Source organism: Sapajus apella, unplaced genomic scaffold (genome assembly GCF_009761245.1).
Source record: "Sapajus apella isolate SASKATOON/1434 unplaced genomic scaffold, GSC_monkey_1.0 scaffold31, whole genome shotgun sequence".
NCBI lineage: Eukaryota > Metazoa > Chordata > Mammalia > Primates > Cebidae > Sapajus > Sapajus apella.
In genome coordinates this window covers 10,579,388-10,595,822 of record NW_022436971.1, presented here as the reverse complement: position 1 = coordinate 10,595,822, position 16,435 = coordinate 10,579,388, and the positions used below count along the sequence as shown (strand labels likewise).

General features: G+C 44.5%; 1 protein-coding gene across 1 annotated transcript in view; it reads right to left on the bottom strand.

Annotated features, from left to right (window-relative positions):
- The window catches only part of NBAS (NBAS subunit of NRZ tethering complex), a 434,255-nt gene that overhangs the window by 7,989 nt on the left and 409,831 nt on the right, over positions 1 to 16,435 (bottom strand). The window contains exon 52 of the transcript XR_004273780.1: positions 1,028 to 1,183. The gene's annotated coding sequence lies outside the window, so the exon portion shown is untranslated. The remainder of the gene's footprint in view (positions 1 to 1,027; positions 1,184 to 16,435) is intronic.

Here is a 16,435-nt window from a genome sequence, read left to right as displayed (position 1 = left end):
ACTGGTCATCAGAGAAATGCAAATCAAAACTACATTGAGATACCATCCCACACCAGTTAGAATGGCGATCATTAAAAAATCTGGAGACAATAGATGCTGGAGAGGATGTGGAGAAATAGGAACACTTTTACACTGTTGGTGGGAGTGTAAATTAGTTCAACCATTGTGGAAGACAGTGTGGCGATTCCTCAAGGACATAGAAATAGAAATTCCATTTGACCCAGCAATCCCATTACTGGGTATATATCCAAAGGATTACAAATCGTTCTACTATAAGGACACGTGTACACGAATGTTCATTGCAGCACTGTTTACAATAGCAAAGACCTGGAACCAACCCAAATGCCCATCGACGATAGACTGGATAGGGAAAATGTGGCACATATACACCATGGAATATTATGCAGCCATCAAAAACGATGAGTTTGGGTCCTTTGTAGGGACATAGATGAACCTGGAAACCATCATTCTCAGCAAACTGACAGAAGAGCAGAAGATCAAACACCGCATGTTCTCACTCATAGGCGGGTGTTGAACAATGAGAACACATGGACACAGGGAGGGGAGCACTACACACTGGGGTCAGTTGGGGGGAAATAGGGGAGGGACGGTGGGGGGTGGGAAGCTGGGGAGAGATAGCAAGGGGAGAAATGCCAGATGTAGGTGATGGGGAGGAAGGCAGCAAATCACACTGCCACGTGTGTTCCTATGCAACAATCTTGCATGTTCTTCACATGTACCCCAAAACCTAAAATGCAATAAAATAAATAAATGGGAAAAAAAAAAAAAGAGAGAATACAGGTCCACAATCCCTTATCAATTTCAAAATTAAAAAAGCACAACAAACTTTTTCTCAACTTTTTAGGTCAACACCTGGTTTGAACTGAAGTAAGTACTGCCTTTAATTATCCCTTTTAATGCTAATATCCTTACTTTTGCAGCAGATTTGTTAATGTGATTGACAGCAGGGGACTACCCCAGGCCTACCTGGGCTGTTACATGATATGGGATAGATGCACCATAATACCTTTTTAAGATCTGAAAAGGTCTCAATTCCAAAGCACATCTGTTCTCCAGGGTTTTGGCTAAGGGATCAGGCCTCTTCCTTAAACACAGCAATCACAAGACATTCACAGTTCAGGGTGTGAAGCAGGTACCATGTTTCACCAAAGCAGCTGGAAATCTGAGAAGAGATGAGACACACACATAAATGAATATCCTACAAAGTAGGACCGGATCATGTCTAGTTAGGGGACATCAGGGTGTACTATATGGAAAGGGAACATTATCCAGAGCGGGCAATGGCACGGAGGCAGAAGGCTGCAGGGGAAATGTGGGATCAGGGATTTCACTCCAACAGGAGCAAAAGGCCTAAAGGAGAATGGGAATAAAGTTGGAAAAGTCACTGGGGTCACATTGGAGAGGACTTTGAAAGCCAGACTGAGACAAAGCTTGGCAGGGCAACTGGGGCTGTTTTCCAGGAAGTTAAATTCTTGCAAAGTTGAGGGAGTCACATGAGTAACTGACCAGGAAACAATCGTAGGAAACCTACAAAAAGACAACGTTGTTGTGCACCAGGGAGTGGCCTTTGGGTTCCGGAGGACAGCTTCAAAAGGAACTGTGAAGACAGAGGGAAAGGGCCCAGGAAATGTGTGGAGCCGTGGTTCTGTGGACACGGGGGCCACTGGTCTGAGCAGGGGCTGGGCGGGGCCTGAGTGCTCCTGGGCCGGCCCTGCCTCCTCTGCCTCCCCTCCCAGCTGGTGCGCGCACCGCAGCTCTCCCGGAGTCAGGCCTTAGTGCCATCAGCAACACTCTTCTTCATTTGTATGTCTCCTCTAGCCTACCCAGCAAGGCTTAATTATTTAAATCTCAATTAATCCCCTTAAGGGTGCTTGCATGAGAAGTTTGTTTAATTACCTCCTTTAAACTCCCCTGTTGCACATGGCCTTGTTCGGTTTATTGATCACTCAACCACCAAGCTTCTCTCTCCGAGCTGACAGCTGAAGTAGCTCGGAGCAAATTCCAAGGCTCACTGTGCTCCTGCCTTTACTCTCCAGGTTGTGCTACAATGGAGAATGGAGCTCAGGACAGCCGCTGGAAAGAATGGAGGCATCAGAGTCTTCTCCACGATGCCTCCGCCTCCCTTATCATCTGCCAGCATCCCTGCCCTGTGCCAAAGCTGCAGGCCAGGCATTTCATACCCTCTCCTCTCAGCCAGTCATAGGGCTCCCGTGCCTGCGTGCATGAGGTTTGACCCACTCTGTGCCCATCCAAATCCCTCCCTTCCTCCGGGGCCCAATTCAAGCCCTTCCTTTTCTAAAATGCCTTTTCTGCCCAAACTCTTTTTTTTAACCACCTGGACATTCTGACAGCCTGGCTCGGTTCCCGGCCAGTTGGCTGGGTACATTTCACCAGGCAAAACTGACCTCTACCTCCTTTGGCTTCTCATCTCAGCAGCTCTTTGAATGCGGTTACTTTCAGCCCTAATTGCTTCTCTCATTGAGACCACACATTTCCTAGGAGCAAAGGCAATGCCATGTCCTCACAGCACCTCATACAGTAAGTGCTCAGACATTGCTTGTTACATGTGTGGTAAAATACACATAACGTAAAATTTGCCATTAGCAGCATTTTGTACAGTCATGATGTGCAGTGCTCACTACCATGTGGCCTCAGAACATTTCCATCATCCCAAAAGGAAACGCTGTACCCATTAAGTAGCCACTCTTCAACCCCTGCCAACCACCTATCTGCCTTCGTCAGCACGGATTTGCCTATTCTGGATATTTCCTATCAATTCAATTATAGAAGATCTGGCCTTTTGTAGGCTGGCTGCTTCTATGCAGCATAATGTTCTCGAGGTTTATCCACGTTGAACTATGTATCAGTTCTTCATTCATGTTATGGCTAGATATTATTCCATTGTAAGGATACCACATTTTGCTTATTATTCACTCATATTTTGATTTTTCAGGACATTTGGGTCAAACATTGCCTTTTCATTATTAATATTTTTCTCTGGAGTATTCACTCTTGTCAATGAACATTTACCCTCTACACAGCATATGGTACAGATGGCAGGGATCCAGGTACCAAGTGGCAGGCACCAACCATCTGAAAATAAGAAGACAGCCCTACACAGTCAGTGGGGCACTTTGGCCAAGCCTGTCTCATGTCATCTTTACAACAACTCTTTGAGGCAAGTCCTATTACTTCCAATGAACACAGGAGAATATGAGCCTTAGAAAGGGAAGTGACTTGGGAAAGGGCCGTGGGGCCCCTAAACTGGAGAGCTGACCCTTATCCTCTGCTTCTCAGCTCTTTCCACTATGCCATGCTGTCTTGCTGACCCTGGAATGTAGATGAGAGTCTTGTTAGTCTTCAGTGTGGGGATCATCTCTTCTTGAAGTCTCCGCTAAGCTATTTCCTTGACCCTACTATCCTCAGGGGACCACCCTCTCTCTTCCCACACCGTGTCCTGTGCTGACTTCTGCGTCTTCGTAATTTCTAGATCAGTGGGCTCCACAGTGGGTATGTTTCTCCATGAGTCATCAGAGAGCAAGAATAAAATATTAGAACCTTCATGTATATTTATTGGCTGTCTCATCTTTCTAAACTTGATAGTTTTTATGTTTGATAGTGAACACAATATATAATACAGTATTCCATGCATTTGAATAAATATATATTATATGCAAACCCTTTTTGTACTAAAGGGCTTTCAAGCAAGGACTCCACTGCATTCTAATATGAGCTTCTTGAATTCTGACTCTAATTAATCTCTGGATTCACAACTCTGTGGCAAGCCTGACACATAATCTCCAAGCAGGTGTTCAGTATATATAAATTTTTAAAAATTTTTAAATGAGTGGCTTTCAAAGACCTTTCCAATCTCCTCATATGCAATTTCCTGATATCAAGCTGAAATCGAACTTCTTCCCTTTGAGTTTCTCCAGGAGGAGAACCAGACTATATTGCTTTTTTTCCTTCTGTAACCTCTATTACTGTGAGGCAGCTTTGATGAAATGGTTCTTGGTGTATTTAGAACTGAATTTGAGTTGCGTCTCCACTTCATCCTAGCTCTGGGACTCTGAGTTCATTACTCTCTGATTCTCCATTTCTCCATGTTGTACGCTTCACAATCTACAACGAAGTTCAAATAGGAGGTATATGAATGTTTTTAGGGAATGTTATCTATGGTAAGCATCAATTATTTTCTTCTTTAACAGTTTACGAGGCAAATAAGGCTAACATCAAAAAGTCGGCAACGCCTCTGTATTAAGCCATTCTGTATTAAGTCCTCCATTTGGGAGGACTTAGCAGGGTGGGGGCAGGGAAGTGAAATGGAGAAAGGCTGCCTGAAGCAAGTAGCAGGTGACATGGTCTTAGAGGTGAAATATATCTGAATATTTAGAGTTGGGAGGAGGCTATTTAGGTAGATAGAACAGCATTAGCAAAGGTATCAGGTTGGGAAACTCTCTCACGTCTAAGGAATTTAGCAATCTAATAACTTGGCGGAACTACAGCACCTATGTCCAGTAGCTTTGGAAGATAAAATGGGAAAATTGAGTCTGACCTACCAATGAAGGTGGTTGATGCTACAATGGGCTGTTGTGTTTGATTTCTTAGACAATGGGGAACTACTGGAGGATTCGAAGAAACAGGACACTCCAGCTGCATTTAGCATGTTACAAAATAATGTGGCTAGTAGGTTCCCGTTTTTTTGTTTTTTAGTAGAGATAAGGTGCGTGTGTTTTTAATTACATATGGACTAAATTTTAAAAAAATTAGCAGATATTACTTTCTCAACTGAGAATGAAACCATGGTTATTTCTGTTCCAGGAAGGAAAAGATCTTCCTGTTTGAGTGATTTCTCTTTAACAATGCAGAGGATGAATTGGAAGAGATCAGCCTTTAGACTTTTCAAATAAGATCTGTCTGTGATTTCAACAACCCTCAGGAATTGTGAGATATCCCCACCTCCCTGCCCACCACCTGCTACACTGTCTTTACTATGTACATATGTGAACATTTCTCCCTCTCTCACTCTCTCTAATGAAATGGAAGTTTGCATCCCTCCCTAAATGCACATGTTGAAATTTAACCTCCAGTGTGATAGAATAAGGAGGTGGGGACTTTGGGGGATAATTAGGTGATGAGGCTAAAGCACTCACCATAGGGTCAGGCTCTTACAAAAGAGAACCCAGAGAGCTCCCTCACCTCCTTTCTGCCCTGTGAGGAAACAATGAAAACTCAGCAGCCTGCAACCTGGAGGAAGGCTCTCGCAGCACTCAGCCATGCTGGCAGCCTGAGACCTCAGACTTCCAGCTTCCACCACCACCGCAAACAAATTTCTGTTGTTTTTAAGCCACCCAGTCCATGTTATTTGTGTTACAGCAGCCTAAACAAACTAAGGCGCTCTGTTGCTCTCTCTCTCTCCCTCTCCCTCTCTCTCTCTCTCTCACACACACACACACACACACACACACACACACACACACACACACACATCACTCTAAAGTCCAAGAAGAGGCCCTCCTAGAAGGCGAGTCAATATCCAGATGATCTCAGAAATAAAAGTGCCCAGAATGGGAAGATCTTCACTACTGACGAAAGCTGACGTCTTTGTACAGCAGACAGTCAGAGATTCAACTTGTTACCTGTTGGATTCTATCTTAACATGGCGCTCAGAATTGTGGGGTGTTCACGCTTTCATTCAAGGTCTCCCTTGATGTAAGCTACTTAAATCATTTACTTCCTTATGGCTTCTATATCTACCTTTCTCTTAATAGTCTATTTAAAGCCGCAAGATGCACCTCATTTTTTCCCAAATGTAATTTGTGAGAATTTGCATGAAACACGCAGTAACAAGTGCCTCCTGAATTATGGATGATACCCTCTAATGGGTTGGAGCTTGTTTGGAAAGTGTGGTCTTATAAACTACCAGGTTTGCTTTTTATGGCAAATTGAATGCTATTGCCCCACTTGCTTTACATATTCTCCTAATTAGGGGAGATAAAATAGATTTTAGACCTGAAAAAAGAAATTTCTTTCCAAGAGCCCACATTTGTATAGAGAATTAAGCTCATTCCAGTCAGCTGCACCCTCCAATTTAGAGCTGTTGTCAGCAGAAAGTATCATCATAAGAGATTTCTCCATGGGGGCTCTTACGCAATACAGTTCTTAAGGTGACTTTTTCAAGCTAACCAGGGGACTGTGAGGTTTGCTTCTTCAAGGTGGCCTAGGAGAGGCTGGGATAAGACTTGGGTTTCACCAGGGATGACTTAAAGTTGTTCTGCATTTTGCTTATCTATTCTTGGGGAAGCAGAGTGAGTTTGAAATGAATCATTGCTACCGATTTCCGAACTCTGACAACGCCTGGGCAGATGCGCTAGGTACTGTGTGATGCAGTCTTGGCACGAGGTGGCTCATTGGTGGCCCTCAGTCATCCGGCAGTGAGCCCGCACCCGTGCTTGGGGTGTAGGGGGAGCTCGAGGTACAGTAGCCAGCAAAGAGGCCTTTCCTGCCCTGCTGCACGGTGCACAGAGGAGTGAGCCGTGGGGTGGGGTTAGGGTGGAGGCTGTGAAGAGGAGTGAGCCGAGCATGGAGGGAAGGTTGGAGGGTTGCTTATAGTTATCCAGGAACCACTGAACCTTCGTGGTTTTGGGTAGTGGAGCTGCTGCTTTCTGTTCTCACTCTAAGTGGGAAGAGATTCTTCTTCTTTTTTTTTTTTTTTTTTTGGAGACGGAGTTTCGCTCTTGTTACCCAGGCTGGAGTGCAATGGCGCGATCTCGGCTCACCGCAACCTCCGCCTCCTGGGTTCAGGCAATTCTCCTGCCTCAGCCTCCTCAGTAGCTGGGATTACAGGCACGCGCCACCATGCCCAGCTAATTTTTTGTAGTTTTAGTAGAGACGGGGTTTCACCATGTTGACCAGGATGGTCTCGATCTCTTGACCTCGTGATCCACCCGCCTCGGCCTCCCAAAGTGCTGGGATTACAGGCTTGAGCCACCGCGCCCGGCCAGAGATTCTTCTTTTAAAGAGACTGTGACACCCCCTTTCCATTGATGCAGGCTATAGGAATATACCATCTCTGTAGAGCAGGGGTGTCCAATCTTCTGGCTTCCTTAGGACACAATGGAAAAAGAAGAATTGTCTTGGGCCACACATAAAATACACGAACACTAATGATAGCTGATGAGCTAAAAAAAAAAAAAAAAAAAAAAGTCATAGTATTTTAAGAAAGTTGATGAATTAGTTTGGGTCACATTTGAAGCTGTCCTGGGCTGTGGGTTGGAGAAGCTCGCTGTGGAGCAAGGGCACACACAGATGCAAGAGGGAAAGCACCAGCACAAAACGCCCTTCTCGGGTCAAGGGGCAGCGCTGCCATCCTTTCTGGGCTCCAGAACACAAACCTGAAGAAAGGCAGACAGTCCAAACGCCACGTATTTAAGGACCACAGAGAGAGCAGGAAGATTCCTTTCTCTCCCTAGAGCCTATCTTTCCAGCCTCATTTCCAGCTCTGGCAAATCCTCTTATTGGCTCAGCTGTTGATGAGAGTGTATTCTTTCAGGGTGACTCCCTTGCCACCCATAGACCATAACTCCCAATGGGACAGTCATATCAAAGCCTATATGGTCCTTATGAAATGGATGGCAAATTTCCCCTGGAAACGGCCAAATAGTAAATATGCTGTGGGCCACACGGTCTCTGTTGCAACTCTTCAGGTGTTCTGTTTTAGCCTGAAAATGGCCATAGACAGTAGGTCAATGGATGAATGTGGCTGGGCTCCAATAAAACTTTATTCATAAGAAGTTTGGCAGAGGGCTGGATTTGGTCCAAGCCATAACTTATTAATGTATGTGTCCACTGCCAAATTAATATGTTGAATTTCTCACCCCTGGGGTGATGCTATTAGGAGGTGAGCCCTTTGGCAGCTGATCAGGTCATGGAGTCAGGGGTTTAGTGCCTGATACGGTTTGGCTCTGTGTCCTCACCCAAATCTCATCTTGAACTGTAATTCCCACGTGTCAAAGGAAGGACCTGCGGGAGGTGTTGGATCATGGGGTTGGCTCCCCCGTGCTGTTCTCTTGATAGTGAGTGAGGTCTCACAAAATCTGATGGTTTAAGTGTGTGGCAGTTCCTCCTTCACTCTCTCTCTCCCGCTGCCATGTAAGCCATGCCTGCTTCCCCTTTCCCCTTCTGCCATGATTGTAAGTTTCCTGACACATCCCCAGCCATATGAAACTGTGAGTCAATTAAACCTCTTTTCTTCATAAATTACCCCGTCTCAGGTAGTTCTTGATAGCAGTATGAGAATGGATTAATACAGTGCCCTTGCCAAACAGGCCTGAGGGACACTCCTTGTCCCCTCCACTATACAAACAAAGCAAGAAGGCACGTCCATGCCTCAGAAAATGGATCCGCACCAGCTCACCAGGTATCAAGGCTGCCCTCACCTTGTACTTTGCCAGCCTCAGAATTTGAGAAATAAATTTCTTTTTTATAAGCTACTCAGTTTATGGAATTTTCTGACACCAGCTTGGGTCTAGATATCCTACACATGTCAGTGTTAGAATCATATTTAGTATATTAATAATCTAGTCACATTGTTTCCAGCCTCTTCTCTAGCAATAGATGGAGATAATTCCTACCTGTCTTAGTCTTGATTGTCTGCTGAAAACTGCTGTGAATAAGAACATTCACCTTCCCCACGTCAAGCAATTGTCACCCCTCAGTCCATTCTATAGTCAAACTGAGCCACAGACATTATGCCAGGTGAGAAAAACGCTCTATCTTATTAAAACATAATTCTGACTCTCCGGCAATGTACAAGTCCAGGCAGAAAAACTTTTCCAAGAAAACCTCTGCATTCAAGTTAATGGTACCTTCAGTTCCCCCCCATGCCCCCCAAAAAATGATGAGAGAAGGATCTTAACTTTATATTTTTATAATGAAAGAGCCTCTCAAGAGAGTTCTCTTCAAAATAAAAGCATCATCTTTGCCCAGGGATATTTTACTTCTCTACCCCTGAGAGGTAGAAGTGTGCTCACAGCTTTGAAAAAGGGGGTTGGAGGTGTTTGTTTTTGTTTTAAGAAACAGGTTTTCACTGTCACCTAAGCTGGAGTGCAGTGGAGCAATCATAGCTGACTGCAGCCTCAAACTTTTGGACTCAAGCAATCCTCTTGTCTCAGCCCCTAAGTAGCTGGGACTGCAGGCACAGGCCACCACGTCCAGCTAAAATAGCAGGCGTTTTGGCTTCTACTCAGCAAGAGCCCGACATGAGTCTCAGGGCCCAGTTTCTTCCACCACCACCGACAGCACTCTCCATTTTCCAACACACAATACACAAGGATCACAGAATGGTCCGGCAAAGCCCTGTGGCAGCTACTGGATAGACAGACCTAATCTAGATCTGGGATTGGATAAAGTTTTCATGGCAGAGGTAACCAGAGCTGAGAGCAGAGGATGGGAAACAGCTGGGTGGAGGGCTAGTGAAATAAGAAAAATCCAGGGAAAACAGCACAGGCTGCTTCTCTCCCAGGGGAGAAGAAAAGCCCAGAAACTGTTAGAATTGGAGAGAGGTTTGGTGAGGCTGGAGCAGGGAGCACAAGAATGTCCTGGAAAGGTAAGCAGAGGCCAGGTGGTACAGAGGCCAGGTGGTGCAGGGCAGGTTATGGTGTTTGGAAGGGGGCCCGTGAAGCATTTCAAACAGAGAGGTGATGTCTTCAGATCAGCCTCATGGCAAAAATCACAATGGTTATGACTCACAGAGCATTTTATTCTGCACTCAGACCTGAGCTCTGTGCTGTCCACACACAACCCTTTTATCCTGGGGAGCAGCCTGGGATGGCGACAAAGAGCCAGGACCTGGAGGCTACCTCCTGGGTCACGCACCTGTGAAGGAATGCCACTCTCCTTGTTCTCCTCTAAATTCAGACCTCAGAATGGAGTCCACAGACCTTTGAGTCTTCAGACAAATGATTAAGTAACTGGGCAAAGAATAAATAAAGCAATAACCAATATTCAAGAGATGCTCATTTCACAGCTAATTTCTTCACACTCTGAATATGTCACTTTTGTGCAGTGGCTGAACTGGGCCCATTCAAATAATAAAGATAATTTAGACAAATAATAAAGAATAAAGAGTGGGATAATTAAGACACATTTGTGAGCTCAGTGTGAAACAAAGAAGTCAGCTCCAAGAAGTTGCCTTTTTCTTGGGAGAAAAAGAGAAAGAGAGGGCAGTCTTTTGTTCTCTCTCGTTTGCCTTTGGGATGTCAAACACATTTTTACATCTTAAGTTTTCTATTGATTTTTTGTTTGTTCTTGGAGGGTAGGAGGTGGGCAGGGTTCTGCTCTAGTGCCCTAGCATGGATTTTGTAAAAGAGTCCAGTGGAGTGGCAAGATAATGAAGAATATTTTGCTTCTCACAGGGAGGCTTCACCCCCAGACTGACAATGACCCCAAGTGTGCATCTCCAATTTACTTTTTTCCTTTGAAATGTCATAACACAGGCCACTATCATCTTTTTTTTTTTTAAGTAAGAAGCTTTTGAAAACTACCAGGAAAAAAGGAATGGTCTGCTGCCTTCAGTGCTTGGATAAATCACTGAATCACTGGGAACAGAAAGGCATTTAAGACCCCCTGATATTGCAAATAGTCTTGGCCTTTTTTGCCTTGTCTTCCAGGAAGCTCAGAGTTTAATCTGGTATTAAATTGTTGTTTAATTATGATTTTAAGATAGTCAATGTGATTTTAATATGAGTTACTGCTTTTCACTTTTTGCTTTGTATGGTTGTGTGTGTGTGTGTGTGTGTGTGTGTGTGTTTGCATGTATGTACACACTATATAAAAACTACCTCAAAACCTTTATGAAATTAACAAGAATAAGATATTTTAGAAACCAGAAAATCCTGCTACCTGCTGTAATCGTCATTTATTGGCCTCATTCATGAAGCTAGAACATAAGAAAAACCATGCCCTAGCAAACTGAACAAGGGTCCCTCACCACCCCTAGTAGTCCTTCATCTGAGAACGGAAGATACGAGAGAGGCACCAAGGCCACTGGCTGTATTTTTTTTCTCCCAGAAAACCACTCCTAAAGCAGTCCCCTGAAATCAACAAGGCAGGCCTGCTTCCTTCAGTAGAGTGTACAATAGTTGGTAACAGGTTGTATTTTCAAACACAGCCACAGTAACATCTTTCATCCCATCTGCTCTTTTATGTGACTTTGACATTCTTCCCACGGAGAGGTGAAGTCTATTTCCCCCCTCACAAATGTGGGCAGGTTGGTGACTATGGTGGAAGAAAGGCTATATGACCTCCAAAGCTAGGCTTTAAAGGTGACACAACTTCTGCCTGTCTCATTTTAGAACACTTGCTCTTGGAACCCAACCACCATGTTGTGAAGAAGCCCAAGAAGCCACACAGGAAGGCCACGTATAAGTGCCCTGACCAACAGTGCTCACTGAAGTTCCAGTGACTAGCTCATCTCAACATGAGACAAGTGACAAGCTTTCAGATAATTCTAGCTTCCAGTTGTCAAATCACCCCAGCCTTTCAGTGCTCCCAGAAGAGGCTCCAGATAGCATGGAACAGAAACAGTCACCACTGTGATGTTTCCAAATTCCTGACCCACAGGGTCTGTGAGCATAATATACAGGTTGTAAGTTGACAGCCCTAAGTTTGCGGTAGTTTGTAGGAAAAGGGGACACCAAATAAGATAACTGTGGTTCAAATCCTAGTGTTACAACTTGGTGACCTTAAACAAGTCATTTAACTCCCATGGTTCTTATGCTTCTCATTTGCAAATGAGATTAATATTTACCTCACAGGGTTTTGTTCAGGGTTATATAAAATTTTGTATAGAGAAGCATTTGATAAATATAAGGAAATGCTATTCAAACAGAAAGGACTATTATTTTCTAACTGCAGAGGTGTCTGCAGCAATCCAAAGTTGAATTCAGCAGGAATCCTACATGACTCTGGGGGCAATGGTAGATGTTGTCCTTAGGGCAGTTGCTTCTACCTTAACCTTGATCGTGACCTAAAAGGTGGTCATGAGTAACCCGGAAAGGAAGTGAAAAAGTATTTGAAATACACTTAATATTATACTTGTACAAAATAGGGTTGTTTTGAGCATTAAAACATATTCATAGTAAGGTTGAACATCCATTTCTCAGAAATTCCAAGTCTTACTTGCAAGCCAGGCTTATCCCCATGCCATGTAGAAAACATGTAGGATATAGTATTTAGTAAGTGTTCAATAAATGTACACTACTATTTCTTGCATGATCTGAAATAGTCTTATTTCTGTGCAAAGTATTTTTTTTGGAGGAAATCTCTTTCTTGGGTTTTTTTAGGGAAAATCAGGTCTCTCTCTATATATATCTATCTCACCCCCTTTTCCCTTTTCCCCCACTCCCTTCCTCCCTCCATCCCTCTTTCCCTACCACTCCCTCTCCCTCTGCAGAGCTCTATAATTTTGAATTGGCCTAGACCTCCATGGTGAGATTTCCTCTGTCTAAATCCAGCATGTGTTTATGGAGTGAATCCTATGACCTTAGTGATTTTACACACATACACTAGCTCATTTAATCCTGGAGACTGCCCAGTGAGTTGGCAATCACAGCCCCCATTCTACAGATGAGAACAGTGAGGCTCAGGCAGATTCATGGTCTTATCCAGGATGTAGCCTCAGCAAATGGCAGAGCTTGGACTGAGGAGACCCCTTTTCTCTTCATCTCTTTCTAACTCCTTATTCTAGAAGCCTGAGATGATGTCATTCTATTTTTAAAAATTACAATTAACCCCTAAACTGCAGCTGAGGAGAGTTAGCATGCTGGTTTATAAAGGCTAGACTCATTTTGAGACAAAACCACGATATTTGATGCACAATGTTAACATATTGCTCATTTTCAGCAAAATCTTTTTCTTTCCTTTTTTTTTTCTTCTTTTTTACCATAGGGGCTACTCGTGCACTCGGGCAAAGTGGAGAGACTGGAACTCAAAACTTGTGCTTTCCGTAGTAGTTTATACCCCTTCCCCAGTAAAAAGCGGCGGTGGATACTACAGAAGACTTCAAATCCAACGTCCCTGATGTCAGGTGCCAAATAAGCCCAGCAGATGTTATTACGTCTGTATGGGGTTTTTTTCCCCCTTCCTGGAAAGAGAAATAACGAGCTCTTGAAATTCAAATTCCCGTTGACTCTGAAGTCATAAACATATTTAAAAACGGTGGGAGTCTGTGACATTTACAATCAGGAAATTCATGTCAGAGAATAAATCCGACATCACCTACAATCACTGAATATGGAATACCCATTCATTTCCACCCATGTGTTGGGGACACACACTTCAGAATTATGATATTCAGAAAATGCCAAGGGGAGCGCATGCCAGAGGTAACCACCCTCAGCAACCGGCCTTTTGACATTTGCAAATGCACGAAAAATGAGGGGAACCCGAAGACACAGCAGCAGGAAGGAAACAGAGCAACTGAGAGCAGCCAGCCTTGCCGTGTGTCAACCTCCGCTGGAAACAGCGCATGTGGCTTTGCTGAAAGGCACAGGTGTGTGGGCTGAGCTCAGCAGATGAATGCCACCTCCGGGAGGAGGCATGTGAAATCCTTCCCCATCAAAACCAAATAAGGCTCCTGCAGATGACGTCAGGAGACTTAGCTGCTACTGCCACAAAGGGACAATTTATTGAAGAGCTAAAAACGGTCGCCTCCACAAGGCTGACAGGCAAATATTTTAGGGAACGCTCCCCTTGTTTCGAGGAGACATCTGCCAGCGCCCCTGATTGGCACCTTCCTGTGTTAGTCATCCTGCTGGGCCTTGCTAAAAACTCCAAATACAGGTTCTTCCATACTGCTGCCTCCCATTCCCCGGAGGGGCAATTTCCACAGTGCCGGCTTTAGAAAGACTTCCTGCCATGTTCCTCTCAAGCGCTCTCTGTCTATCTCTGAAGAGGATGATGGAGAGGGGAGGTGAAGAACATTCCATGGATGGAAATACACATCTCCTCAAGAGACATCTTAAGAACACCTTTGCTTTACCTTTGAACCTATATCTAGCATACAGATGAGGGCAAGAAAGATGTTGAAACATTAAAAGAAACATCTTTCCGTTTGGCTAACAGTTTTATAATTAAAGGTTGAGCAGAAGGTGCCCAAATATTCTGACCTCCTGCAACAAGTCATTTTTGAACACTAGTTCTGCAAAAGAAACAAACTGATCCGTGCAGTATTCCCTAGACTAATTATTCATCAGCCCGTTGAAATATGGACACGGTTATTTTCTGCTTTCCGTGTGTCTTGTCGCCTCAAATAGATCAGAAGCTCTGGAAGCCCACTGTTATCATTTACCCCTTTGGACGTCCCACAGAGCTTGACCAGGTGCTCAGCCCCCTTCTACGATTCTTCATCTCACTTAAGGCTCACAAACAGCCCTGTGAAATTGATTATGATCCTTCGCTTACAAACAAGAATCAAAGGCTCATGGAGCCCACGGTCCTGCAGCAAGTCAGCGTCTGCAGAGCTGAATCCACCTGGAGTCTGCTGATTCTGAAGCCCATACCCTCAGCGCCTTCATGTTGTGGGGCCACTGCAAATACAACACTGGTTGACAGAGCAAAGTTTTGATCCTGAGGCCCTTGTATTTTCATTGAAGAGTCAGTCTAACATGAAACTCAGAGCGAACACAAGCAACTTAGAAACAAGGGCATGTCTGTGAGGTGGGTCTCCGAATGGACTGGATGAACTCTCCCCCCACAGGCTCCATCCTGCCCTTGGGGCCAGACAGAGCATGTGTGTCCCACCGCAGCCCTTTGGAGGTTTGCAAGCGGTGGTCACACAACCTCCAGTCACCCCCGTGTGAATCACAACATGCATTCCATGAATTGTGTAGCATGGCTTGTGTGATGGTTAATACTGGGTGTCAACTTGGTTAGAATGAAGGATACAAAGTATTGATCCTGGGCACGTCTTTGAGGGGGCTCCCATAAGAGATTACCATTGGAGTCAGTGAGCTGGGAAAGGCAGACCCACCCTTAATCTGGGTGAGCACCATCTAATCAGCTGCCAGCATGGCTAGACTATAAGCAGACAGGAAAACGTGAAAAGAGAGACTGGCCTAGCCTTCCAGCCTGCATCTTTCTCCCATGCTGGATGCTTCCTGCCCTCAAACATCAGACTCCAAGTTCTTCAGTTTGGGGACTTGCATTGGCTCTCCTTGCTCCTCAGGCTGCAGACAGCCTGTTGTGGGACCTTGTGATCGTGTGGGTTAATACTTAATAAACTCATATATATATATATATATATATATATATTCCCATTAGTTTTGTTTCTCTAGAGAACCCTGACTAATACATCTTGTCACATTGTGTGACTTCCACAACCTGGCCCCAGGGACCACCCAAAACACACGTGCACACACAGTGTCAAAAGACAACATGCATTCCACGAATTGTGCAGCGTGGCTGTGTCTCAGCTCCTACAGCCCGAATGTGGCTGCCCTGGCAAACCTTCCTGAACTATACGCACCAAGGTAATTTCCAGGCTTAACCCAGGAAAGCCTGGGTTAAGTGTCAAAGATGTTCTCCATCCCTGTCAACCTCCCAACCTATTAAAGAACATATAACATTTGTTTCCTAAAAGAATGACTTTTATGTTGTTTGGCTTGTGTTTATTACTATTGATTCAAATGCTATTCCATTCATCAAATGTGTTTTGGGCAACTTCTCTTTATGAGGCACTTTTTAGGTCCTTCGGGGAAGACAGGAGCCGCTACACAAACCTGGCCCTCAAGCAGTTCCCATCCAAGGCAGGGGTACTTCTCATCAACGACATTGCTGGCTACTTTTTATCGAACACATCACGACAGCGCACGTCCCCTGGCTTTGTTTTTGCATCTCTATCCTCTAAAAAAGGCAGCAGAGTAGAGGAGAAAGCGCATGGGCTTTGCAGTCAGCTCTGGGTTCAAAGCCGAGCTTTGCCGACTCAGAAACAGTCCCATCTGTTATGATACAGGAGGTTGCATTGGTTCATGAGATTTGGTTTTAGCACACAAATGTTTTGAAGGAATGGGGGGGGGCAGGTTTCTTACAATTAAAGAAAAGGCCATAGCAATATATAAAGGCCTTAAGATAAAAGTTGACAATTTGCAGAAGTGTCTTTCTGTACTGCAAAGTGGTAGACTTAGAGGCTATTAGAACTACTAAGGCTTCCAGGAGGTCAAGCAATCTGGTGTAGCTGTGAGCAGAGACAACTCCCTTGTAGTGAAACAGTAGGTAATGAAGAAGGCTACAGCCTCAATCCAATTTTTAATTTAGATAGAAAGCAGTCTCTACAACCTAATCTCAGAAGAGGATGTGCGCATCTCACGGTTAAAGGTGGCAAAGAATAGACTGCGTTGCTGGTCCACATAACATT